We start from the raw sequence: 26,090 nt of genomic DNA, 5'->3' as shown, positions 1-26,090 counted from the left end.
GGGAAAAAGCAGACAGCTCTGGCTCCTTGAAGATTTCTTATAACATGTATTTCTAATTAGCTACATATAATAGTCAGCACCAGAGGGATTTGTTCCTTGTTACAGACCTTCAGTGCCGAATTTCCAAAACGATTAGCTGAAGCTCATGAAACAAAAAGAGGCAGTTATGATTACGTGTGATCCAGAGGGATGTGCCAGATCTGAAGCAGCTGAAGTAACTACCAGTGGGGAGTGGGAGCATACTTGTTTTTCAAGATAATTATGCTCAGTGCTCATCTGCAGATGTTCAGGTAGCAAACACTTTACTTCCCATTTTCATAAGTTGGCAAGTCTTTAAAATAATTGAAAGCTTTTTTGTGGTTGTCCACTGACAGCAGTTTTTTACTTTAAAAACATTCTAAAAGTCAAGTAATGTTAGCAAGTGGAATGATTATGACTGGGCAGTGCAAAAAAGAAGTTACACTATTTTAACATAAGATGCTTGCTGCATTGTATTGATCCATCACTGGGTGCTTGTTTTGCAAGATGTCTTTGAAATCATCTACTGTGTGCATACAGCCTGGAAACAGAATTCAGAATCTTCATACTGTCTCCACCAGAGTGCATGAAAATAGAAAAAATAAAATAAAAAGGTTAACTTTGCAAAGTTAAGCAGTGAAAAATGAGCAAATGCCAGAACTAAGGTTGCCTAGGAAGCCTTAATTTTGCCCTCTTCTTGCTTTGGCATATCTAACCTTTGGTACTGAATAGTAACTACTGTACTGTGAAGCAGCCTGCAGTAGACTGACTAGCTCAGTATAACATTGCTGAACAGGTGCCTTCTTTCTGGATTAAGGTTAGATTATTACAAACACCTGCATGACTTAATTGCATTGACCTCCAGAGAGTGTTGTGCTAAATCATGAAGGTGTTTTAGAAAATCCCTTACTTAGAGAATGGACTTATTATCTATAATTCAGCAATTAGCTTGCTCAGAAAGACTAATATAAATAAATGCTTAGATTTAAGGTTTAGTCTGTTGGACTTTAAAGATTTATTTGTAGTCATTTTAAGTAAATGTTGCATATGCCATAGTCCAGCTGGTTGACAATGTTTTACTTACTTTTACTGTAGGAAAATTAATAGCTACATTGGTCACATGCAAGATTTTTCACATACAGTAGGAAAAATGTTTGGAGAAGACTATGGAGGCTTAGGCTTCAGGTGGGAAGTGGGATGTCAGACCATATGCACATCTTAAAGTATCCCATTGAGAAGTGCAAGCAGAGCACCAGAGGACACAGTATTAGATTTAATAATTTAAATGATTTACAGGAAGGTGTAAATGATAGACAAACTACAGTACACTCTTAGCTTTTAAATAGGAAAACTGACTATACCAAGAATGAGGGGGAGAGAGAAATTGTAACAGACTCTTAAGAATGCGGAAAAGTGGGCAGACTAGCAGAATGAGATTTACTTTGCATAAAAGACAGATGATAGACTTATAGCAAATTAATAAGACGTATAAAAAGGTGAAAATGCTACTTAAAATCTGGGAGTGGTAAATTAATTCATAGAAACCTAAATGTTTTCCAGTGGAATGCTGTCAAAATTTTTTAAAAATATTTTATGGTACCATACTAAAACTGAGGATCATAAGAAAGGGAAGTACAGGTTGAACCTTTGTCATCTGGCACCCTTGGGACAAGGCCAGTGCCAAACAAGAGAATTTGCTGAACCATGAGAGGTCGGTATTGGGTAGCACATTACCAACACTTCCACTGCTTACTGAGCTTTTAGAAGACATTTAGGGGTAATTTAGAGCTAAATAACAGCACAGAACACTGACAGCCAGAACTGGTAGCTGTAAATGAACTTTATGGGACCAGGGGAAACTTGGCCACGTCCATGATAAGTGGTCATCTGACTAACTAAATCACGCCGTATTCTGGATGTTGCTGAACAAGAGAGTTCCTGACTAGACAGGCTCAACATTTACTTGATTTTTTTTCATAAAACTGTGGTAAAAAACAATTTTAAGGGTATAATGTATAGTAAGTACTTCTCATGAACAAAATAAAGAACTGGAAATAATCCAGCAAAATGTAAAAATACAGCAGAATTAAATATATGAAATAGAGTTAGATTAACATAATATAATGTGTATGGCTTGACTAAAAGGCAACAAAAGGTATAAATATATAAATTCTTGTAAGCCAGAGGACATTGGTGGCATAACAATGTGAAAAGACCGTAATCTAAAATAGGAGTGGGGTGGGGAAGTGAGCGAAGAGTTCATATTGTATTTGTTTATGAAACAACTGTCACATATACAATATCGTGGGCCCAAAGAACAAAATTACCAAGCAGAGAGAATTGATTCAGGAAGAGCTAGCAATGGGGATTAAAAGTCATTAGAAAGCATTTGCAGATATTAAAATTTATTAAACATTGCAATAATTTATCAAGGGGATTTCTGAGGCACTAACAGTAGGAATGACTAGAAAACAGGTCAGAAATTAGCACAGAAAAATCTGCAGTAGGGAGGTTACACTTCCAAGCCTAGAATTTATGGTGTCTCCAGTAATACAAAAACATAGCCATATGTGCAAATGTGGATAGAAGGGCACAAAGAAATGTACCTCCTTTATTTTCACAACATAGAGGTAGCACAAATCATCGAATGAATTTTGCTCAGGCTTTTCTCTCTTCACTGACGAGTATAATTCAAGCTCAGAAGAAAATAAATATTGTGAACAGGATTCTGAATAGTTTTACGTAATGGTTTGAAATCCAAAAAAAAAATAAAAATAAAGTTACAGTGAGGCAGCTAGAATTCCCTCTTGAGTCCTCACTAATATGGTAGACCAGCTAAACGAGAAATATCTTTAGCTATTCCCTCTCAGATGTACTGCCAAATACATGCTGGGACAGGACTTTGGAATTTAATGAGTACCATTTGAATAAGCATATAATGCAGATGCTATCCTTAAAACACACATATGTAATGCAAAAATTTGCTGTTAAGATTCACTAGGAATACAACAAAAATCAAAATACATTTGAATGTTAAATTTTTCACCAGTTTGTGGCTAAGGAAAAGGACACCTTTCCTCTTGCTTTTGTTTTATTTGCAAAACATTTTCACCCAGGTCCACTATATTTAGAGTTTCTCATTTGTGTCTGTCTGAGCATTAGACAAACAGTTTAAGCTTTATTTAAGTTTAATTCATGTGATTGCAAAATTATTAAGGTATTATTTCTCTCTTTTTCCCCTCCAGTATGCTGTCTGGCTAGTCGTCTGGGTCACATGGAACGTGTTTGTTATTTGCTTCTACTTGGAGGCTGGGGACCTTTCAAAGGTAATTTACCATCTGATGCGTCTAGACCATAAATGCAGTATTAATATGCCCCCATTCAGAAGCTAAGTCCTCAGCTAGTTATCCTCTTGGCATCATTGAAATGAGATTAGCATGATGGAAATTTTGTGTATGCTGTATTTTTTAACATTCCACATTCCAGATGATGTGGGGTACTTAGTTCTTTTATATCGACTATACCTTAAAAGGAAAATGCATTTAATTTTATCTCTAATAGTGATTCATTGCAAATTCCACCTTGGGGAAAGATACAAATCAGATTTTATAAAAACAAAAGGAGAATTTCTTGATTTCCCTCTCAAGGGTAAATGTGTTGTTTTGGTATCACTTATCCTGTGTACTGCTTTGCTGAATTCTTTCCAGAAGTCTGTCCCGGGGTGTAAAAATGGTAAAACAAGGAGTCAGTGGTTAAATGAATATGTAAACTCAGAGGTCAGGATAGACTGGATTCTGGAATCAACCTCAGTTTGTTATTCTGAATCCTTGATGAGCCAACAGAAATTTCAATGAACTCAGAAATAGATGCATTTTTCGCTCTCATTTTACTGTGTAAGTGCTGCCTCTCAAAGTACTCCCCAGAATATATGTTCAGTGCACTGTTCAATAATATGTTTTATCCCAATGTGTGCTGCTCCTACAAAAGCTGGAGGCTAATATGCTGTAGTGGAACACCTGGAGCACTGCAATTGTGCCATTGTAGCACTTCAGTGTTGCAAGTTTTCAGTGTAAACCTGCCCCTGCTCCTATTGAAAGTCAATGGTAAAATTCACTTTGACTTCCGTAACACCAGAGTTCACTCTCTGAGATGTTTAACCTACTTTTAAGAAGGGAAAAAAGTCATGGTTTCTGCCTTTGTAACTTTGTAACAGCCTCACTCGGTTAAAAGATGAACAGTGATGTAATAAATGAAGTGACCTTCCAGGCAATATTTCTTGTGACAATACAAATGCTATTATGACCACCCATAGGCGGACTCGTACCTGGGATCTCTGGAGCTTAGGGCTGGAGCCCTAGCAGTTGAGCTAAAAGGTAACTCTGTCTCAGGTAGAGCTGTAAAGGAGACTTATTCTTTCTCTGTGTAAGTGGTATAGGTGCCACAACATGGGAAAGCAAACAACACTCCTAGGTACGTGAGCTACGCTATGCATATTACAAAGCAAACTATAACAGACTTTGTAACAAACTAGTTCTGCCTGTGGCCTCATACACAAACTAGTATTTTGTTCTAACCTCCTCTACCTTAGATCTGTTCTTTGTAGCTTGTTGCATAGGTTGGCTGGTCTAGGACCTGCTGTGGCAAACTCATCTTTGTTGCAATGCATCTTCCTCTTGAGGCCAGCAGAAGACTTAAAAACTGTGGATCACTGCTAGTATTATGCTGCCTACATCAAGCTATCCTGGTACATCTTGCATTGAATTCTCTTCATTACAGCTGAGAATAAGTACAGCACCAAATCTTTAATGACACTCAAGAATATTGTCTTCTGCTAGGAAAGACATGAAATTTTTAAAAGATAGCACTGAACTGTCACTAAATAGAGAAGAAAAAGTAACCTTTAGGGGAGCACAGTATTAACCTATATCTTCCACTAGGGACTCTGCTAAGGTCATAAACAATGAGAAAGGCAGCTTGCACAGCATGGTTTTAGTAATTGCCTAATTAATATTGCAGCCTAATAATAGCCCATCTGGGCATAGTTTATTTTATATGTATGATGTATTGCTTTCTACCAAATAGTCAGAAAGTTTTTGGGACATTTTTGAAACTTGTTTCTGCTCTTTGGACATCCATTTTGTAATCACCTAGTAATTTAAAGAAGGCAACATATTTCAAGCTCCTAATATCTCATACTAATGGTTTACTAGTTTCTTTGGTCAGCCGCCTCCATTTTTTGTAGTCAACATTTTTGAGTAAATAAGCTTCCACCATTTAGTTCTTTAGCTTCTGTGGCTGCGGCACATCCTGTCTGGTCAAGTAATGCAATGGCAGATGCAAGCAAGATCAATGTTGAATGGAAAGTGAACATAGATATTCAACCTGTGGAACAAAAATCTTGAAACCACATGTATTGATAAAGTTTTGAATATCGAGTAAATGTATATGAGTCACTGTGTGCTGAGCAATTGTGAAAATCAAATTATTTCATTTTTATTACTAAATGAGAACCAGACTCTTCAGAAATCCAGCCACAGTTGTGGGTACGCAGGGCTGCCAAGTGTCACACATCTCCTGTGGCACTCACACATTTGGTAGAATTGGCCACCTACCCTCTGCCCTGCTGAGATACCTCTCTTCAGTTGGACTACAAGACCTGCTGCAATTGCTATTTCTGGCTACTAGAGCACAGTTCTGGATCTCTCTGGAAGGATTAACAGAAAGGAAGCAGAGGCGGCAGCAGCCAAGGGGAAATAAATGTTCCAGTACTGGTTCTCAGTTCATTTTGCATCCTATTGGCCCTCTAGCTCTCCCCAAACCAGGGGTTCCAACTAACTTTCTCCAGCCCTCTAGTTTATTCCTTCAGCTTCACCAAAAGCCCTTCTGTCCCCAATTTATACACTAGATACCCAGCTGGACCTTGCACCCCAACAGCTCCCCAGCTATGAATGCCCAATTTTCCTTCTAATTTCCCCTTCCTGGTAGCTTTCCAGCCAGCATCCACCTAATCCAGAATCCCCTAGACATCTGTCAAAACGTCCAGACTCATTCCATCCTCTTCTCATCTAGGCACTAACCTGGATATCTTCCAGCAATTGCCCACTTATCTACTGCCCAAACTCCCTAACAGTGTCTATCACCCATTCACCTCACACCCCAGATGTCCTCTCATACTAACCTGCTTGTGTAGCATAACACTTCCTTCTCTCTTTCCTAGCTGAAGCTGACAAGTTTCTGCAACACCATATTCTGCCTTTGATCCTGGTTGGGGACAGGGTGTGTCAAGCCACAAGCTGAAATCTATGGGCATATGCAAATAGTTGGCAATTATGTCAGTTAGATCAGTATAGAATTTCTTTTGACCAAAAGACATGGAACTCAATAAAACTCAGCAGGTATGTACTTTTTGTAAAGTGTTACTAAATTTCAAACAGTAAATATGCTGGAATTGGATAATAATTCAAACTCAGGCCAGCTGACAAAAAAAATGAAAAAAGGTTGTGGAGGAGCAAAGAAGATGAAAAAACAGGAGTTTAAATTCTTCCTTTGTGTAATTCTGTAGTAACAAAAGAATGAATTTGGCATCAGGGCTGTGTTTGTACAATGCACAACTATTATTTCATATGTGTAAGAGTAATAATTTCATTTTTCTAGTTTCAGATTTACTAATTATTTTCATAAGGGAATGGTGGTTTTCAGCTGAATGTCAATGCAGCACATACTCTAATGATACAACCTGCAGGATGTTTAATTTTGAACATACTACCTTCCTTGGATGCTGGTTTAACAGATGTCCCGTTAAGATAACAAAGAAATTGAATTAGTTCTGCATTCAAAGCATCTGGTTAACTTTGTAGGTAAATACCTTTGAGCACTAAATCTGACCGGGTTTTGGGATTAAATAGCTATCAGAATGTTTTCAGTAAATGACTTTATTTTTTCACTTCTACTACTTAGGGCAGATTTGACATGCTTGATCATATATCTAACAGATGAAAATTGAAAATATGCTGGCAACCAGCAGTGCTAGGTTATTTTGAGGGTAGTTTTATGGGTAGGTACTATAAAGCATGCTTATGGTTACAGTTATATTAGTTTGCAGCATTTTTTAATCCTCGAATTCTCAACCGGCAAGAGTGGAAGTGATTACAAAATAAAACTACTTTTCTGTAGATTCAGCATATGGTTGAAAGCATTTATAAAAACTTGCACTTTTTCTTCTGCTTAAGATTGGTAATGCACATGGCAATAGGAAATGATTCAGTCGTGCAAAGAAACAAAATATGATTGTATTTTTCTGTTGGGGATAGAATGTGGCTACCATTGCAATCACAGCTTAAGGTTTATGCTAAAACTTCATGTAAGTTTGTGTGTGTGTGTGTGTGTGTGTGTGTGTGTGTGGGCATACGTGTGTAACATGCACAGTCTCCCTATTAATCCCTTTTGTATAATTATGGTTCCAAGTGCAGAAAAACATGGAAATGTTCTCAAGGGAAAATTGCCTTGATTAATTATGGTGATAAAATACTAATTATAGCCAATATGTATATTAATCTAGAGTCATGTTTAAAGAGGATGCAGTTGGTGGTATACTGGAAACTGTTACAACTGTGTTACAGTTACAAAGCTGTTATTCTAAATTGTGAAGGGGTTTATGTCCTCCTTGCAGACTGTGGAGTTCTGAGAGGATCCGTGTACTATGGGTCCTCTGTGGCATCTCTTCAAAGTGGAGTGATAGGCTGAGTTATGCTCCTTTACCTAAGGGAGCAGCTTGCTATGTCTCTCTTTTTACGTGCTTGTGTGTTAGGTTTCTGGATTCTCAGAAATGAAGCAGTATTAAATTGCAACCTTGCAGTGAGACTACTGTATTATATGTCTTTTCCATAACTTCCCTACATGTCTACTGTGAACATAAACAATTGCTAGATGTTCAACCTACGCCTCATGGGCTACGTCTACACTAGCCCCAAACTTCAAGATGGCCACGCAAATGGCCATTTCAAAGTTTACTAATGAAGCGCTGAAATGCATATTCAGCGCTTCATTAGCATGCGGGTGGCCGCGGCACTTCGAAATTGATGCGCCTCGCCGCTGTGCGGCTCGTCCCGACGGGGCTCCTTTTCGAAAGGACCCTGCCTACTTCGAAGTCCCCTTATTCCCATGAACTGATGGGAATAAGGGGACTTCGAAGTAGGCAGGGTCCTTTCGAAAAGGAGCCCCATCTGGACGAGCCGCGCGGCGGCGAGGCGCGTCAGTTTCAAAGTGCCGCGGCCGCCTGCATGCTAATGAAGCACTGAATATGCATTTCAGCACTTCATTAATAAACTTCAAAATGGCCATTTGTGTGGCCATTTCGAAGTTTGGGGCTAGTGTAAATACGGCCATAGAAGCACATTTTATAATATGTGTGCACGTATGTTTGATAATATGCATACACATGTATTTCATTATAATGGAGATTTCTTGAAGTTTTTCAAACACTCCATTCTAGACACTACAATAACAGAGCAATTTTTTTAATGTGTCACATTATTAGTTCTGTGTTATATTGCAGCACCACATAGCAGTGCCAGTCAGCATCAGGGATCCATTGGGCTAGGTGCTGTATGCACAAGTAATAACAAAAATATTCCCTGATCCAAACAGTTCACAGTGTCAGCATATGATAAGAAAGAACACAAGGAGTGAACAAGCAAACAGGAAAGGCAGGGAAGAGAGGGTAATGGAGCAGGAATATGACACCGAAAATACCTTTAAAACTATGAATGCTGTCTTTTCGTGAGAGCAGCTTGTTATGACCCCCATGCTTTCCAGCAGGAAATCCAATCACTCTGATATGAACAGAAAATAGACAGTTTAAAATTTCAAAAGGGAAAGTTCTATTATGAATAAATATGTGAATATTTGGTTTTATATAATAGGGGTTACCTTACAACAATGAGAAAAATACATCCTTCTGGGATGTTTTAACAGTAGTGTCTCAAGTAAAAAATAATTCTCACACTGTACCCTGCACGGTTTAGGCCTCAGCTGTAGTACAGTATTGTGTCCAGTTCTGGGTGCCACTTTTCAGAAGAGATGTGCACAAATTGTAGAAGGCCAGAGAAGATCAACCAAAAAGATCAAAGGTCTAAAAAACATGACCTATGAGGGAAGATTGAAATAATTGGGTTTGTTTAGCCTAGAAAAGTGAAGACTGAGAGGGGACACACAGCTCTGAAGTACCTAAAAGGTTGGTTTAAGGAAGAGGGAGAAAAACTATTCTCCTTAACCTCTGATGACATGACAGGAAGCAATGATCACACTCATTGTTTTGTGCTTGTGTTCCCACATATGTATGAAGAAGACTGTAGAAAAGAATGTATGTGAACGCTTTATCTAAAAAATCCACTAAACATGATGATTATCTTAGTAAATATATTTCCTTTCTCTCCACATTGACCCTGACACTAGTGCTTCAAAGCCTGCTGCTGCTATTTCAATTACCTTACGTTTATGGAGGATCCTGTATTTTCAGGAGCGGAATGCAATCCTCTGTCATTATATCCCACTTATCAGACAACCACAAACACCTCTTTGGAAAGCAATTGGTGTCTGCATTTGAAGGGCTGGACTGGCTTGATTAAGTAACCTTGTGAAATGAACAGAAGTGTGGTTTCTTGTGGAATTCATTCTCACAGCCTCAACAGGCAATAGCACAACTCAGGGTATTTTCCTTTTATTCTGGAAGAGATGGCTAATTAAGCAAAAATGAGGCAATGATAACCTACTGTGTTCAACTGTCCCACTGGTATCTTCAAACTGCCCGTGAGGCTGTTTCAAAGAGAAGAAAAACACTTATTTATATATGAGAGGGTTGACAGATGTTCAGTCAGCCCAATTTTACTGAAGGAGTACCTCTTTCTCACATCCACTGTACTTTAATGTCAGTTGTGGTATGTTTAGCCATCAGCCATTTCATTTGTTGTCACTGCACTGCATCGTTAAACGTAGGAGATGTGCTCCTGCCTCATTCAGGAGCTGCCATTTTGTGTGGATCTTTATATTTCAAGTTTCTCTCTTTTCCAGACTTTGAAATGAATACTTTAACTTGACAAATGTAGAGACTGCATTTAATATATGAGAATATATAACATTAATGTATAATTCTATTTTTTTCATGATGCACTTGTGAACTGCAAGCCAAGTTCCAGTCCCTGCTCCCTTTAAGTAATGTGGGGTTTTGTACGCTGGTTTCTCACATCATGTGGAAGTGTGTTAACCATTGTCCTCTTGTGTATAAGGGGAATGAGGTCCACTGGTGGATTTGAAGGGCTATAGCAGACTTGATCAGAGGAAACTGCCACGTACAATGTTAGGTGGCAGCTGAGCAGGTGTTTCAAGATATAAGTACTTAAAGAGGCAGTTAGGTGTGCACATTCCTTCTGTGGCTGTCTTATGCCATGTAATGTGAGAGGCTATATTATAATCAGTATTTGTATTTGAACTAGCATAAGTGCATCCCTGTAAATGACTAATCATTTTTCTTTAATATAAAAATTTTAGCCTCTGTAACATATTTTGGCTTTGACTTCTACATAATAATTTTATTGTGAGAATTAAAAATGATCAATTATACATTTGTTGTCCTTTAATTTCAGTAGGTGTGTCTTTGTTATCATGTATACATTGCTTTCCTCATACTGTAATTCATTAGTCAGTGCACATGTATAATCCCCCTCCTTATTTCTGTTGTCTCTAAACTAAACAGTCCCTCACTAGCATTTTTTTTTATTTCCCAGTGGCTGAATCTGTCCATTTATTGCTGTGTAATGTAATGTTAAGAAATGTTAACAGGTCTGGCAAAAGAGATTGCGGGATCCAAGATGGCAAGGGCCCTGAAGGCATGGGGACCAACACAATTGCCTTACTCACCTTGCTGGGCCTGAATATTAATGTCAGGTCACTGATTTCAACTCAGCACAGGAACATATGCTTGTGCCATTAATATGTTTTTTTGGGGGTCGGCACAGTACATTTGTATGGCTACAGCAGTTAAAGGGAATGAAAGCACAAAATGGAATATGAAATGAAAACTTCAGTTATGCTGTCTGCCTTCAGACAGCTTTTTACAACAAAGGTTAGGGGAGTGCTCAGTACCTGATTATGATACTATATAATTTTTGTTCATTAGCACATGTAACCTGCTATAGAAGTGAGGACATAATGGCTTTTGCATGACCCTTGGGTTTTCATAAACAGAGATTGTATAAAGGACAAAACTAAAGTAATTGGGGCACATTTTAAGAAACACCTCGTTTGCATATAGTGGAACAAGGCTCTCATATCATGTTTTTATTTATGATTTAGTTGTAATATTATAATTCTTCAAGGCGCCTTCAAGCAACTGCAGTTCATAATCTGATGTAGGTCTCAAAGTAGAAATTAATGTGCTGGTCTTGCACTTATCCATAGGGCACATTGGTCTGTGTCACACAGAATGTGATGCAATTGGTAGGCTCTGCTCAGCAGAAATTTTCTCCCTAGTGAAATACTCATTCAGGACTGATAGGGTTTATGTGGGGAATTTCCTCGATTTACTGAACCTCCTGCTTCAGGCAGTGCTGTCAGTCTTTTTTATAGAGGCACGAAAATTCATCCAGTAAAAACAAATTATAAAAAACCTCATTGTTGACTACTTTTTCCAGTGCATTGGTATTTTAATATAGACATAATTGTTTGCTGTGTAATTGGACAATTCCTTTTTGCTTACAGACCTTGGAAAAAAGCATTAATTTTTATGCACCTAATTTAGTTTTTTCACTGCATACGGAAAGAGTGTATAGTACAAACTGTTTCAAACACAGGTAGTATACTTTCGTATAATTTCTTTCAAAATGCATTTGCAACGTATATTTGGTGAGAGGTAGCCTTTGAACTATTTTGCTTGAGTTGTGGAAAAGGGACATCTTCCTTTATAATAGATTCAGCTATGAAATAAGGAAAATGTTTTAAAGGTAGCTTTTTATAAAGTTGCAGAAAAAATGCTTCATATTTTCAATCACAAGTATATAGTAGGTAAGATAGTAGCTATGGTCTTTTATTTTTATAGGCTTTATTTCAGAGTAGCTCGGTGGTGCTGAACATCAAATACACTGAAATTTTTCCTACTATGGCCATGAAAAGGTAGGACATTGTTTTGAAAAAGCCATATGCAGAAAGTCATACTAAAATGCAAATGAATAGCAAGCACTAATCTTTTCACTTTTCTGATCATAAAGTGATTGAATTTTAAGATATATGAAGATTTTAAAAAGCTGCATAACAGTGCACTCTTGGAAACAAAGAACAGTGTTGTCTACTATAACTAAATTTTTTAGTGCTTTAAAAATCTCTTAAAACCAGAAGTAAGCAAAAGACTATGTAAAACATTCAAAATGGGGAAAAAATGTAGTTTGGAGATTCCATATACAGTAAAAGCCACATCATCTGGCACTTGTATAACCAACAAGTTCTGTTATATGGCACCATAGACCATGGGGCCACTTCGCCGGTGGCTGCCCTGCCAGCAGCAGTGGGGCTGGCATTCAAATAACCTGAAGATTTGATTATCTGGCAATTCTTATTCCCCAGGGATGCTGGATAATCAAGTTTGTACTGTACTAAACATTGCATTTACACAGTCTGTGAACTAATACTGTATAACTATCTTCATAGCTCTCAGTTTTCTGTTACATTTTCTGATGATAGTTATCAATGTTAAGAAAAAGAAAAAGAAAACTGTTAAACATTTAAGTTTGTCTGCAAATGCTTTAATATTTTTGAAATTATATATTAAGTTGTAGAAATGTGTGCTTTCTAGGCTTGTACATGTAAAGCCACATGACACTATTTTTAGTTTAAGAACTTCTGGAACACAGTAACAGAGAGAAAGCCGTGCTAGTCTATATACTATCAAAACAAAAAAGCAGTCCAGTAGCACTTTAAAGACTAACAAAATAATTTATTAGGTGATGAGGTTTTATGGGACTGACACACTTCTTCAGACCATAGCCATACCAGAACAGACTCAATATTTAAGGCACAGAGAACCAAAAATAGTAATCGCGGTTTTTCTGATTTGAAGTATTTTTCTGATTTGTCAACCTTGATTACTATTTTTGGTTCACTGTGCCTGAAATATTGAATCTGTTCTGGTATGGCTATGATCTGAAGAAGTGGGTCTCTCCCACAAAAGCTCATCACCTAATAAACTATTTTGTTAGTCTTTAAAGTGCTACTGGACTGCTTTTTTGTTTTGGAACACAATTTGAGTAGCAGTCCAGTTGTAACCTATTCTTAATCAGGATGCCACACTCCAGAAGGCCCTAGGTGACAGGCCTGTTCTCTCCTATAGACAACCTCCCAACCTTTTGAGGATTCTCACCAACAACCAGTCTGTACTGCAGGAACGCCAGTCCTGGAACTTTTCCTTGCAACAAGGCCCATTGCCAACTTTGTCCACATATCTATTCTGGAGACACCATCACTGGACCTAACCAGGTTATTCACAGAATCACGGGCACATTCTCATGTTCCTCAGCTAACATCATATATGTCATCATGTGCCAACGATGCCCAGATGCTTTGTATATTGGGCAGCCTTCAAACTCTCTTAGACAAAGAATTAAGGGTCATAGAACAAACATAAAAACACTCCTGATTCAGAAACCTGTCAGTCAGCACTTTAAGGGAGTAGACTATTCTGTTAATGACCTGAAAGTGTGCATTTTGCTGAAGAGGAATTTTCACAACAGTTTGGAAAGTGAGGCTGCTGAACTCTTCTTTTATACTCCAATTCAATACATTAGCATGTGGTTTGAACCAGGATGAGAATTTTCTAGCTTATTATAGGGGCTCTTTTGCATACTTGGCTTTATCTAATTCTTGACTGCCCCTCCCCACTTCTGCCCCTCTGCTCTCTGATTTGCTCACCTTGATAATATTTTTCTGATTTGTCAACCTTGATTACTATTTTTGGTTCTCTGTGCCTTAAATATTGAATCTGTTCTGGTATGGTTATGATCTGAAGAAGTGTGACTGTCCCATGAAAACTCATCACCTAATAAAGTATTCTGTTAGTCTTTAAAGTGCTACTGGACTGCTTTTTTGTTTTGGAGCACAGTTTGAGTTATTATTTAGAGCTACAAAAGTGTTTGAGTAAATTATATATTCACAGATCTTTGTCAAATAACTAGCACTATAACAGCTTCAATTGCCTTGCAAATTTTGCACCTGTATTAGGATAAGCTGAACTTTTGTAGAAAAAAAACCAGTCTATTTCTCTTTCTGATTTTTTTTCCCCTTAAATCCGTGCTGCCTTTTGTGGTAAAGGTAAATGGAAACCTTGGGTAACATTCTCACATGCTGAAAATGAATGAGTTTTGCTGTTGACTTCAGTGGGGCCAGGATTAGAACAGTAGTTTTTTAAAGTCTCCTCAAGGCATAATCTCTTTTCCCACAAGTCATAAATATGCCTCAAAACCCTATGTATCAAAATCAATTTTATAACAGAAGAAAATACTTACGTTTCATTGATATGAAAATCACATTGTGAATCATGTCATGCAAACAATGAGTAAACCAGCACCCCCCTAAGGCATTCATACCTAATTTCCTTTTCTAGCCAAAATGTTATTAAACTCGATTTAGAAAAATACCTACTTGGTATTTATCATTGCAAAACATGGAAGAACATATGAGTGATAATGTAGTAAGAATGTATCAGATTGCTAATTTCTGGCTTTCGTAAGGTAGTGGGCTTTGAATATACCAAGTGTAGTAATGCTTAGTAGACCAAGATGCTCACCAAGACTTTTTTAATACTTTAAAAATTGGCCTCACAGTAAATTAGCAATTTAAAGACCCATGTCTTGGAGTCACCTTCCTTGAGGGTTATTTTTAGGGGTCATAACAAGTAGTGAGAATAATATAAAGTTTGTTCGTTTAACGGGAGTAATGTAATTTAATTGCGCTTTATGGTATTTACAAGTACAGGTAAGAGGCTGAAAGGGATCAGCTTCAAAGAAAATATGGAAAGACCTGAAGTACAGTTGGTGAATCCTGTTACCCTGAATGGAGAAAGACTGACCTTAAATCTTTGCAGACACTGATAATACTCATAAATTCTCTAATTCTTCCTTGATTCAGAGGTGAGCCAAATATGAAAGGCTGGACTAAAGGGAACGAGCCAGAATATTGGTTTTATGAGGGTATTTAACACCACAACAGATCTAAGTAAATATCTGTGAGGTTTTGGGAGTGTCGGTTTAATACTCTCCTCATGCAACTGAAGATCAAATTGATCAAGTTGCAGCCTGTAGCTGCATTCCTGTGTCAGTTTTATTCTTCATGTTCCATGATGAAATTATGGTAAATCTGAACCATTGCTTCCTTAGCAAATATACAAGTTAGGACTTCAGTCACTAGTATTTAAATGTTATTCCTCACTCTTTTGATACATATTTATTTGGGAGCCTGAATAAGCTGTCTATTGCTGACTTACAGCCTGTATAATTATTCCAGGGATTCCTGAAACCAAATGTGCTCTCACAGATAATGTAGATTAACTGCAAACTTCACTATAATGGGTTTAAAAGACTATTTAAGTACTGACAGTTTCTGTTTGACACACATTAAAGAGTCAGATTTCACCTTATGAGAGTGTCCCAGACAAAAGCTTCTGGGAGTTTCATTCTGATTAAACGTATGAGTCAGGAAACCTGAAAAATCTTTTCTACAACATAAAATGAGGCATAGCCTGGTACTTTTAACATCCTTGAGAAGACCTGTATGATTTATCTTTAGATATCACTTTTCATTTGGAAGGATCACAAAGCACTGCTCAGACGAAAGATAGAGGAATCACTTAACCCATCACTGAAATTTAGCAGTTGGTTAAGACTGTACCACAAAATTGCATACCAATTCAATACAGGGTGTGAAGAAGAATGCATTATTCAGTAGGAAGAATTTAGGTAGGCCAACTGCAGTTAACTCATTTTGGAACCTAGTCAGGATTTCAGAGTTTACACTTCCAGTCTAACGAAGGGTACCATGGGAACTGTAACAACCACAAGCACTGGACTTTGGATTTGTGTGTCATCTGGAGAACAGAGTCTATTCTTTTTAAAGGAAAGTTCTTTTAAAAGAAAATTCTTAATTGTAAGCAGTGCTTCACTACATCCAAAGAAAACTATTTGCCTAAATAGACCATTGTCTTCATCTTGGGCACATTAACAAAACCTCACAGTTATTGAAGTTTATTCATGGGGTGTAGCTGTGACCCACACAATTCCTCTCCACTTTCTCTTTGGTATAGATGCAGCAAGATAGGGAGACAGGGATTTCATTCACCTCTCCTTTCATAAACCATGCCTGCGTCCTTTTATTCCTCCCTCTTGTGATCTGCAAGTGCACTGTCTGATAACCAGCAAAAAGAGGGTTATTGCCCTATTGGCTTCCATTTCCCCTTCTGTGAGTGCCCAGGGGAAAATAATGAAGGGCCGCTGGAGAGTACAGGTCAATCAGATTTCCCAACAGGAAAGAACAGAGAAATCTGAGTGGCTGTGTAGGATTAAGATGACCTTGGAGTAAGAAAGATTCCAAGAGAAATTTAGTGCTTCTGCTACTTCCATATTTTCTGTTGTTTGCTCCATCCCATTCCCCCATGGGACCTATGTCCTTGATTTTCCTTTTGTTTCTCATGTAGTTATAGAATATTTTCTAGTTACCCTTTGTCTCTAGCTAGTATGATCTCATTTTGAGCCTTGACCTTTTTAATTTTACCTCTGCATACTTGTGTTGTTTGTTTATACTCATCCTTTGTAATTGACCCAGTTTCTACTCTTTGTAGCACTCTTTTTGAGTTTCAGATTACTGAAGATCTCCTGGATAACCAGTGTGTGTCCTGCTGTATTTCCTAACTTTCCTGCTCAGTAAGATCATTTGCTCTTGTGCCCATAATGAGATCCCTTTTAAATCCAGTCCATGAAAATGATGTTTTCTGAACATCCTGAGGAATAAAAAAGCCCTAAAGGGCAAATACAGCTGGCGTGCACAATTATGTTTGAGGATTTTACTTGTTTGCTTTGATTTGCTCTTCTAACTGGTGAGTCTTATGTATCTGACTACCCATAAGCCCTCTCCTTCTCTGCTCCACTACTGCAAAGAATACAACAGATATGGTAATCCTCTTGGACTCAATAAGTGGAAATTCTATATGTGTATGGGAAAGATTCAGGGTTTCATTTGATGCGCTACACTCTCCATGTAGTGTCATTGTAAGAGTTCCATGAAAAATAGTTGTATTGGTTTAATCAACATATTTTTCTAAACTGATTTTATTATTCTAGTGCTTACCCATCTGAGTGCATAGTTACTTTGATTTACCCCTCACATTCATTGCCTTGGCTGAACTTCAGGGTGCAGATAAGACCAAACTGAGTTTATGATATAGAGATTTATCGTATGTTGTGTTTGGGAGAGATGAAGTTTCATTTAGTTTCACTGTAATATTTGCAGGTCTTCACAGGGTGAAGCATTTGTTGTATTTGCCATTATAACCACTGTAAAACCATAACATATATAAATTCAGGTAAATGGAAAGGGCATATTAATCTTAATAATTTCCATACCATTAGTCCAATCTATGAAAAGTTATTTACTAAATCTCTGAGCAGAAAGAAAACTAAAGGAATGTCCTATGCTTATCATCCAAGTTCATCTCTGTGAAAATAGTGGTCACATTCCCCCTTCCCATCTTCCACTTCAAGCATTCTATCTGTTTACCTTATTGAATGCAGTGAAATTTAAATGTTATGACTGAAATTATATATCAAATTGATTTTTAGTCTTCTTTATTTACTTAAGTTATTCTTCCCCCACTTCCATCTTGCCGGTTCGTGATCTAAGTAATGTAATTGACTAGCCATTGTGCAACCCCCCAGGAATAGAAAGGCAGATGTCTTACTGTAATACTGTATCTAATCAATACATGATATAAAGAATAATGTGGAAAGAGGAAAGTGCAGTTCCTGTCTGATTTTTTTTTCACATATAGCACTCAAACTAATCAGAAAGTTACTGGAGAAAATTAATTTTGGGACAATTCATATTATATTTATTTTTCTCACCTTTTTCATTTATAAATGAAATTATTTAATGCCCAGCCAGGAGGCCAAACTGAAATAAATACAAAGAAAAACCCATATCCATGACTAAATATCGCCCCCTCCCCCAAGTGTTAGATAGGTCCATAAATCTGAAACTCTACATTTAGGAGGTGTATGTTCAGATTTCAATTTCCCAGTATAGAAATACTGTCACTCATCTATTGCTCTGACAAAGACAGACAACTTGATCGTTAAAGTTGTTCACAGACATTCTTTGAACACTGTTGTACATCATTTGAAATGCTGATGCAAAGAATGGCCAAGGAGCTGATGTCATTGAACAGGGCCATGGTTGCCTATATTAGCAGAGAATATGTCTGAATAACCATTACTTTGATCACTGTCCCAGCCTAGTTTCATTAAATTTCAGTAATAGGACACACTACTACATCTGTTTATTTTTTGGGGGCGTTGGTTGTATGATTATCCGTTACATCCCATTTTTTAGTTGCTATTGTTCTGTAGTATTTTCCATCTATCCAGTACAGACTGGATGGGTGCCCTTTTAATATTTGATGTCTCCACTCAAAGTTTAAGGTCTTTAGGGTGCTCACTACTCATCTTCAGTATGCTGCTGATTGTGTCCTCTGCATGCACACTGAGAATAACCTTCATTCCCCTCTGGACTACCTCGTACAACTTTACTGAAGCCTAGGACTCTCACTAAATTTTGAGAAGACTAAAGTGCAACCTGCTTCAGGCCTTGCATGTGACCCACCACAAATCACCATTGGAGGTCAGACTTTAACTGCATCATTAGCCATCTTTCTCAAAATGCAAAAATTGACAGTGAGATCCAGCATAGGATCCACTGTGCAAGTGCTCCCTTTGGGACATTGCACCACAGTGTTTTCCTAGACTGTGATGTAAGGAAGGACACTAAGATTCAGGTTTACAAGACAATTGTTCCTGCACTCCTTTATGGATACAAAATCTGGATGATCTATTGAAAGCAACTCAGGAGTCTGGAGAGGTACCACCAACAATGCCTTCTGAAGATCCTTCAAGTCAAGTGGCAAGATTCACTGCACTGACACCAGCATCCTCACTGAAACCAGTGTCACCAACAATATTCCTTATGCATCAACTCTGCTGGCCTGGCCACTGTGTGTGGATGTCTGACTCTCGCCTCTCAAAATGAGTCCTCTACTCTCAGCTCACTCATGGTCAAAGATCCTATGGTGGTGAGAGGAAATGCTCCAAAGACACTCTGAAATTGTATCTTAAGAATTGTATTGTATTGTATTGTATCTTAAGAAAATTGATATGGACATCACAAGCTTGGAGGAGCAAGCCACCAAATGACTCAATGGTCCTATATACTCCAAAAGGCAGTGGCCTGCTTCTAGGAGAAACACCTCATTCTTGAAACTGAAAACAGAGAGAGAAGGCAAGGCAAGGAGAGAACTTCCTGCCATCAGGCAGCTCGTGTGCCCCAAAATGTCTATACCTCCTGCAAATGCAGTTGCAATTCCAGGATTGGATTCTTGAGCCACCTCAGACCTCATAGGTATAAATCTGTAGAAGAGATCATCCTCAAACAGAAGACTTGTCAGTGAATGAGTGAGTGGTATTTCATTATGGAGAAAGAAAGCATCCAGTTGCATAGTGTCCAATGCAGCATAGAGAGAAAAGCTTGGAATGATGATTTGATTTGCCTACACATAGAATGCTTGCTGAAAGTGATAAAAGATGCATTCCTCTCACCAGAAAAAAATTAAAATTATTTTAATTATTGCTTGTGGCCCTCTGAATATTGAGCTACAAACTGTTCCTATAACTGTGGAAGAAATCTGAGATTATTATCATCTCTATGGTAGCATAGAAAAGTATAGCTTTCACAGGCAGAATTCACAAAACACTGAAGTTGAAAATATGTGCTGCCGTGACAGCAATGCACAGCTAAATGGTAGGTAACACATTTAACATATGTATAAACTATAAGAGGAGAATCTTATAGGAGAATGTCATTTTTCACTATTTGAAAACAGAGGCTAGAATGATGACTCATTAGAGAAGGAATTTAACAGTATAATATTGCCATGACTTTATTTAGCCATCATCTGAAAAACCATTAAAAAGCACATTTACGACTCTTGGCTTAGAATAGATTACCTCATGGCATTGTTGCAGCTATGCAGTACAAAATGTATTTATGATGGCAGAAGATAAAATGACTCATCATCTGCTGATTTAGGCTATAACATTTAAAAGCTGTTGCATTTGGAAGAACTGCCTACATTTCAACTTTAATTGTTAATATTTTTTTAAATGCTAAAAATCTTCTTGATACATGCAAAAATAAGAAGAGTAAAACATTTGCAGATTAATATTGCAGTCCTAAAAAAAATCAAAATATTGTTAGAAGTCTGATTTGATATTTGATACTTTGTCTGCATGGGGTGTAAGGATTTAGGGCCTTAGTCAAAAATAATGTATGCAGTGATAAAAATGCACAGTATTGAAAAGTGCTTTGCTGTTTAATTCCTGAATATATTTCCATGTAGATGAAATTTTATGTGACTTTTCACTCACAGATTAGTGCTCCTAAAAGTGCCATGATATATATATGTGTGTGTGTGTATATATATATATATATATATATATATATATATATATATACCAAGTTAAAATATATATATTTTAACTGGGGATCGTGTTCTACAGATAACTCTAGGTCTCAATCAACAATCTGAAAAAGCCCTACAATATCTGGTATATTGTTGTTGCTGTTGTTATTATTATTATTATTCAATCCTTTCTTTTAGAAAATTTCTAGTAAGTCTTGCTCATTTCTATACTGGTTGCATATGACAAATTTCTCAGTAACTTGAGTAATGTGGGTTTTATTGGTTGGCTTTTTTTTAAAGGGGGAATCTGGTAACTTTAGAAAGTAGGCTAAGGAATATGGAAGAAATGTTTCTTTCGCTGGGGCATACTGGGTAGTTGTGGGTTCTGGAGCCTTAAAATATCCTAACTGAAAAACTCCTGCCTAGTCCACTGTTTTAAAATTTGAAAAGTCTTCATCTCAGGCAGGAAAGCTCAGGAAGCTGCTTCCTTTTTTCCTAAGGAAAAGTTTGCAATACTTTTAGTTGCTTTTGCATTTCAAAGGCAACATAATTACACCCTCACTCCAAGAGCAGATGTAACCTCTCAGCCTCCTAATGCTTAGTCAGTTACATTTTGTGTTGCTCTCTGCCCTCATCCTCACTCTCTTGCTGGGCCCAACAGTATGGGAGGTAAGTCTGGGTTGCCCCTGCAGCAAGAAATGGAGTACAGGATACTGTGCAGACTCTAGGAGAGAGTTTGGATACAGAAGGGAGCTCAGGGCTGGGGCAGTGGGTTGGGGTGTAGGAGGGAGGTGAGGAGTGTGGTCTTCGGCTGGAGAGTGCTTACCTCAGGCAGCTCCCAGTTAGTGGCACAATGGCGCTAACGCAGGCTCCCTGCCTGTCCAGATCCCACATTGCCACCAGGAGTGGCTGGCCTGTATGGCTCCTGGGGTGGGGTGGGGTAGCTTCATGCATTGTCTGCACCTGCAGGCACCACCCCTGCAGCTCCTCTTTGCCACACTTCCAAGCCCATGCTCAGAGTCCAGGCAGCAAGTGGAGTCACCTTCCCCCACCCACAGCCGAAAGGATGTGCCAGATGCTTTTGGGAGCAGTGTGGGACTGGTTCAATCAGGAATCCTGTCTTAGTCCCACTCTGACACTAGACTGCCAGCAGTCTAAATTCTCCCAAATTGGCTTCAGTAGCTTCTGGAGGATAGAGCTTGATTTTAGGAGACTCTCAGGCAAACTGGAAGGGTTGGCAAACCTATGGAGAAATGCATTAATAATATACATGCTTAAGCAGGAGCTTTCTAGGAAAAAAGTTAAACACAAGCAATCTTAGCAATAGAACTTCAATAACCTAATCTGTGCTCCGGATGTCTTAGAAATTGTATACACATGATAGCTTAACAGTACAATAATATGTTTTACAAATAGTTATGGTCACCTGTCAAAGAGACTGGCAAAAAAAAAAATCTATGCTCTATTTTTGCTTATTTTTGTTTTACGAACTAGGCATTGTTATTTCTCTTCCTATGTGTTTTTCTTACCTTAGAAAATAAGGGCTGTGTCTACGCGGGCACAAATCTTCGAAATAGCCAATATTCAGTGCCTCATTAGCATTAGGACGCTTCCGGCCATGGCACTTTGAAAGGCCCACTTTCGAAAGCGCGCAGCGCGGCATGACAACAAGGGGGTCCTTTTCAATTCAGCGCCTCGTTAGTAATCTTCGAAACGGCCATTATCATGGCTATTTCAAAGATTTGTGCCCGTGTAGACACACCCAAGGTATTTTATATCCAGGTATACCTTATGTCTTTATGCTATCACATAAGTAGCAGACTTCTGGTTAAATGCGAGGGGGAACGTGTGTCAGTCTCGGTTTTGTCAATGCTTGTTTAACTCAGGAATACTATCTACAATTGAAAAAGAAGGTGAAAGATAAAGAATGGCAACTTTTGGTCCTTCTGTTTGAGGGAAAACAGAACTCACAACAGGCAGTTCTGAAGAAACACTCCAACTGGCATTCCTGATGTTTAAAATATAATACAACTGGGATGAAAATGTGCACGCATCCACATAATAAACTACCAACAACAAAAAGGTGCACACAGAAAAACAAAAGCCAACAACCTGCAAGCTTTGTTTGTCTCAATAACCCCAAAAAAAAGAACATGCACCATATTATTTTCTCTTTTGCAGATCACCTTTGTGTCATTGTGTTTAAGATCTTGGGTTAAAGTTGTTCTTTTCCTCTCAGATAAGAAAATGTTCATTCTTTCTTTTGTCTGAATGTAGGATCACATGCAGGGATACTTCATTTGGAACTTAGCTCTGGCAAGAATTGTTTTTGAAAAGCATTTTTAATAATGCCAGCAAAAGGCTATGTTAGGTTCCAGCTCTACCCAGGGCTCCATTGACTTTGTAGAGCTCCTTGCATGGCTGGGGCTAACATGTAGGTTTGGGTTCTATACAGTAGAAAAAATAGCATTTGAAAGTAAGTGTTCTTGAAAATGATGCTGAAAAATGGTATGAATTTAGCTGGTGCCCTGAAAAGGGAATAGCTGTTTGGGTTTTGTTTGTTTGTTTTTTTGTTTTTTTTTCCTATTAATTTTGCCCTCTTTGTCAAAGGTAAAGACAATCTGTGTATGCACAATGAGTAAAACATCTGAAAGAGAATATCCTGAGCCTCTGAATCACTCAGTTTCTATCTCAGTCTCCAGCCTAGAAAAACATTTAAAAACACTTGGGCACAGGCTAATTTAGGGCATGTCCTTAAATGCTGCCCCCAGTAAGGCTACTTTCCTGAATCTGAGCCTTAGTGAATGGTCAACACATACTGGACAGCTCAAACTTTTCTTCAGCCACTGAAAGCTGGGCCATTTTATTAAATGAGTATTTTAACAAAGGGCTGTTTCTTTGTTTGGTGAGTACTGTTCTTTACCCCAGAACAAGAATGGGGAAAGAAGATTGGTTTGGGGTTGGTTCTGCTTCTTCTTCTGCACCGAATTTTTCTAGTTTCCTTTTGAGAGTCCCAAAGTAAAAAAAGAACACTACAGCTGCTATTTCTATAGCCCAAACTTGCTTTTAGAAACTGTATCATATAATAAGAATAGATCCCTTTAATTTTATGCTGAGACCAAACATTTCACATATGAAATAATTCAAATTTGAGAAATCAGAAGTTCAGTTTTATAAATAATAATTACAATAATAATAATAAATTAACAATTAAAAATATAGATAATAGAAAAGGATTAACCAGTCACCGGCATGTTAAGGGTGACAGAAATAGGACTACAGTAAACTCTTTCCTATCCGGCAGCCCCAGGACCAGGTGGTTGTCGGACTTTCAAATGTTCTGGGTAATAGAGAGGTATAACTAGCAATGCACATCACTAAAGAAATACAAGATTAGATATTAAGAAAGAAACAAAAATGCATGCAGAGTACTTTATTTACTAATAACAGTAGTATTGTACACTGTTAACTTATACTGTATTTGTTGTATTTGTTTGTATTTACTTTGGCTATACTTTACTTGTGGAAAACATAACTAAAATTTATTTATTGTTAAAATGCCTGTTATCTGAGAGTTCCAGATGATAGAATGCCAGATATAAAAGAGTTTATTGTAATGTGTTTGTCTTTCTCCAATTCACAGTTGCAGTATGTGAGTTTATGAACCTTAAGAAAGGGGACTCAGTTCTCAGTAACTGTGTGTTTAAATGACTTGTCCTTTTGTTTTTTGTATATAACACCTCTTTTATAGATTAATACATTTTTAAGGCTAGGAGGGGCTATGATGATCTATTCTGGCCTCTACATAACACAGACCAAACTTATACATAGACATACTAATATAGACATAAACTTATGCTTAGACGTACAATCTTGCTTCAAATGACAAAGAGTTCATCACAAGCTTTGGTTAATCATGTTGAATTATTAAAGTTAGAAAAAAAAACCTCTTGCATGATAGGAAAGAAAGCAACAGTGTACAGTAAGCTCTTATTTGATCATCCAGTATTTGATCAAATGGAGCTCTCAGATAACTGGCATAATGCCAGAAAACCCTGAGCCATTACAGGCCTTTCCCCCCACCCCCAAGCCAGTCCTGGGGTGTTGCTGAGCATGTTTATTGGTAGCTCTCTGCTCGGTGCTGCCGGCTGAGTCCCTCAGTCCCTCTGCAATGTTGCTTCTCTTCCCACTGCCAGCTCACAAGTCCCTGGTGTCCAGGCAAGGGGATGGCTACAGGGTGGCAGCCAGGGGCTCCCCACACCGCGCAGCGAGCTCTGAGTTCCGCCAGTCACAGAGTTGCCAGATATGAAAGAATTTACTGTATTTATCTTCGTCAACTTTCATCTGTGTAGCGGGCAGGAGAAGAAAAGGGAAGGAACAATAAGTCTAGAAGGGCTGTTGTCTGTGTGGCAGTTTTCAATGCTGGCCATGCAACTTTTGAGTTGAAATTACTCCAGTGTTGACTGGATTAAATATATGTCATTTGTAGGGAATCAATATCCTGATTTTAAACTGTTAAAGTTCCAGAATTAATTTAAGAATGTTCTGTACGAAAAGTAGTAATTTTGTTAAAAACTTGCCTAATGTTTAGTTAATTAAGAGCACTGCAAATTGTTTTATTTTGTAGTAACACCTCTTTTATCTGAGAAACTGAACATTTCAATATTCTTGTGAAATCAGAGCAATTTGTGGTATTTGCCTTGTAAATTGTCACTTTCTGCAGAGTGAAAAAATGAGAACTAGTTGATTTCTAAATTTGATAGTCACTTGGAAGTCATATTGCTGAGTTGGATTTTCTGCTCTGGGATGTTATTTTTAAAACATAACATGAAAATAAATATCTGCTGTTCATAATAAGAAGTCTGGAAGGAAGGGTTTAAACATTCTATTCATAGTGACAATTTATATGCCACAGATTTCCGTCTTTTCCCACTTATATGTCAGCTTCTCAAAAGGGAAGGTATTTATATTTATATGGGTTTTTTCAAGCCAGAGGTATTCTTAAGGCCTTGGGGATTTAACTTCAAATAACAAAACAAATAACATCTCTTGGCTGAATTTTCCACTGCATTTACACCAGTTTTACCTTGGAGTAATTGTTTTGAAGTCTATGAAATTTCAGTTACCTAAAACTGATGGATTTATATACACTTACGTAGCACAATGGAAAATCAGGTCCTCTGACTCCACAGGTGTCATTTAATTTTTCCAGATCTTTCCCAGTTATCTAAACGACATATTATAAAGGCTTCTAAACATCCCAATTATGTTTCTTCTAATATCACTGAATTATCTTCCCGGTAAGATTTCA

At 37.8% G+C, this 26,090-nt stretch overlaps 1 protein-coding gene across 2 annotated transcripts in view; it reads left to right on the top strand.

The window, feature by feature from the left end:
• Positions 1-26,090, top strand: part of NKAIN2 (sodium/potassium transporting ATPase interacting 2) — a 440,622-nt gene that overhangs the window by 70,112 nt on the left and 344,420 nt on the right. For both annotated transcript variants that reach the window (XM_074988786.1, XM_074988787.1), the window contains exon 2: positions 3,264-3,344. The gene's annotated coding sequence lies outside the window, so the exon portion shown is untranslated. The remainder of the gene's footprint in view (positions 1-3,263; positions 3,345-26,090) is intronic.

Source organism: Carettochelys insculpta, chromosome 3 (genome assembly GCF_033958435.1).
Source record: "Carettochelys insculpta isolate YL-2023 chromosome 3, ASM3395843v1, whole genome shotgun sequence".
In the NCBI taxonomy this organism is placed as follows: domain Eukaryota; kingdom Metazoa; phylum Chordata; order Testudines; family Carettochelyidae; genus Carettochelys; species Carettochelys insculpta.
This window is presented reverse-complemented; position numbering and strand designations above follow the sequence as displayed.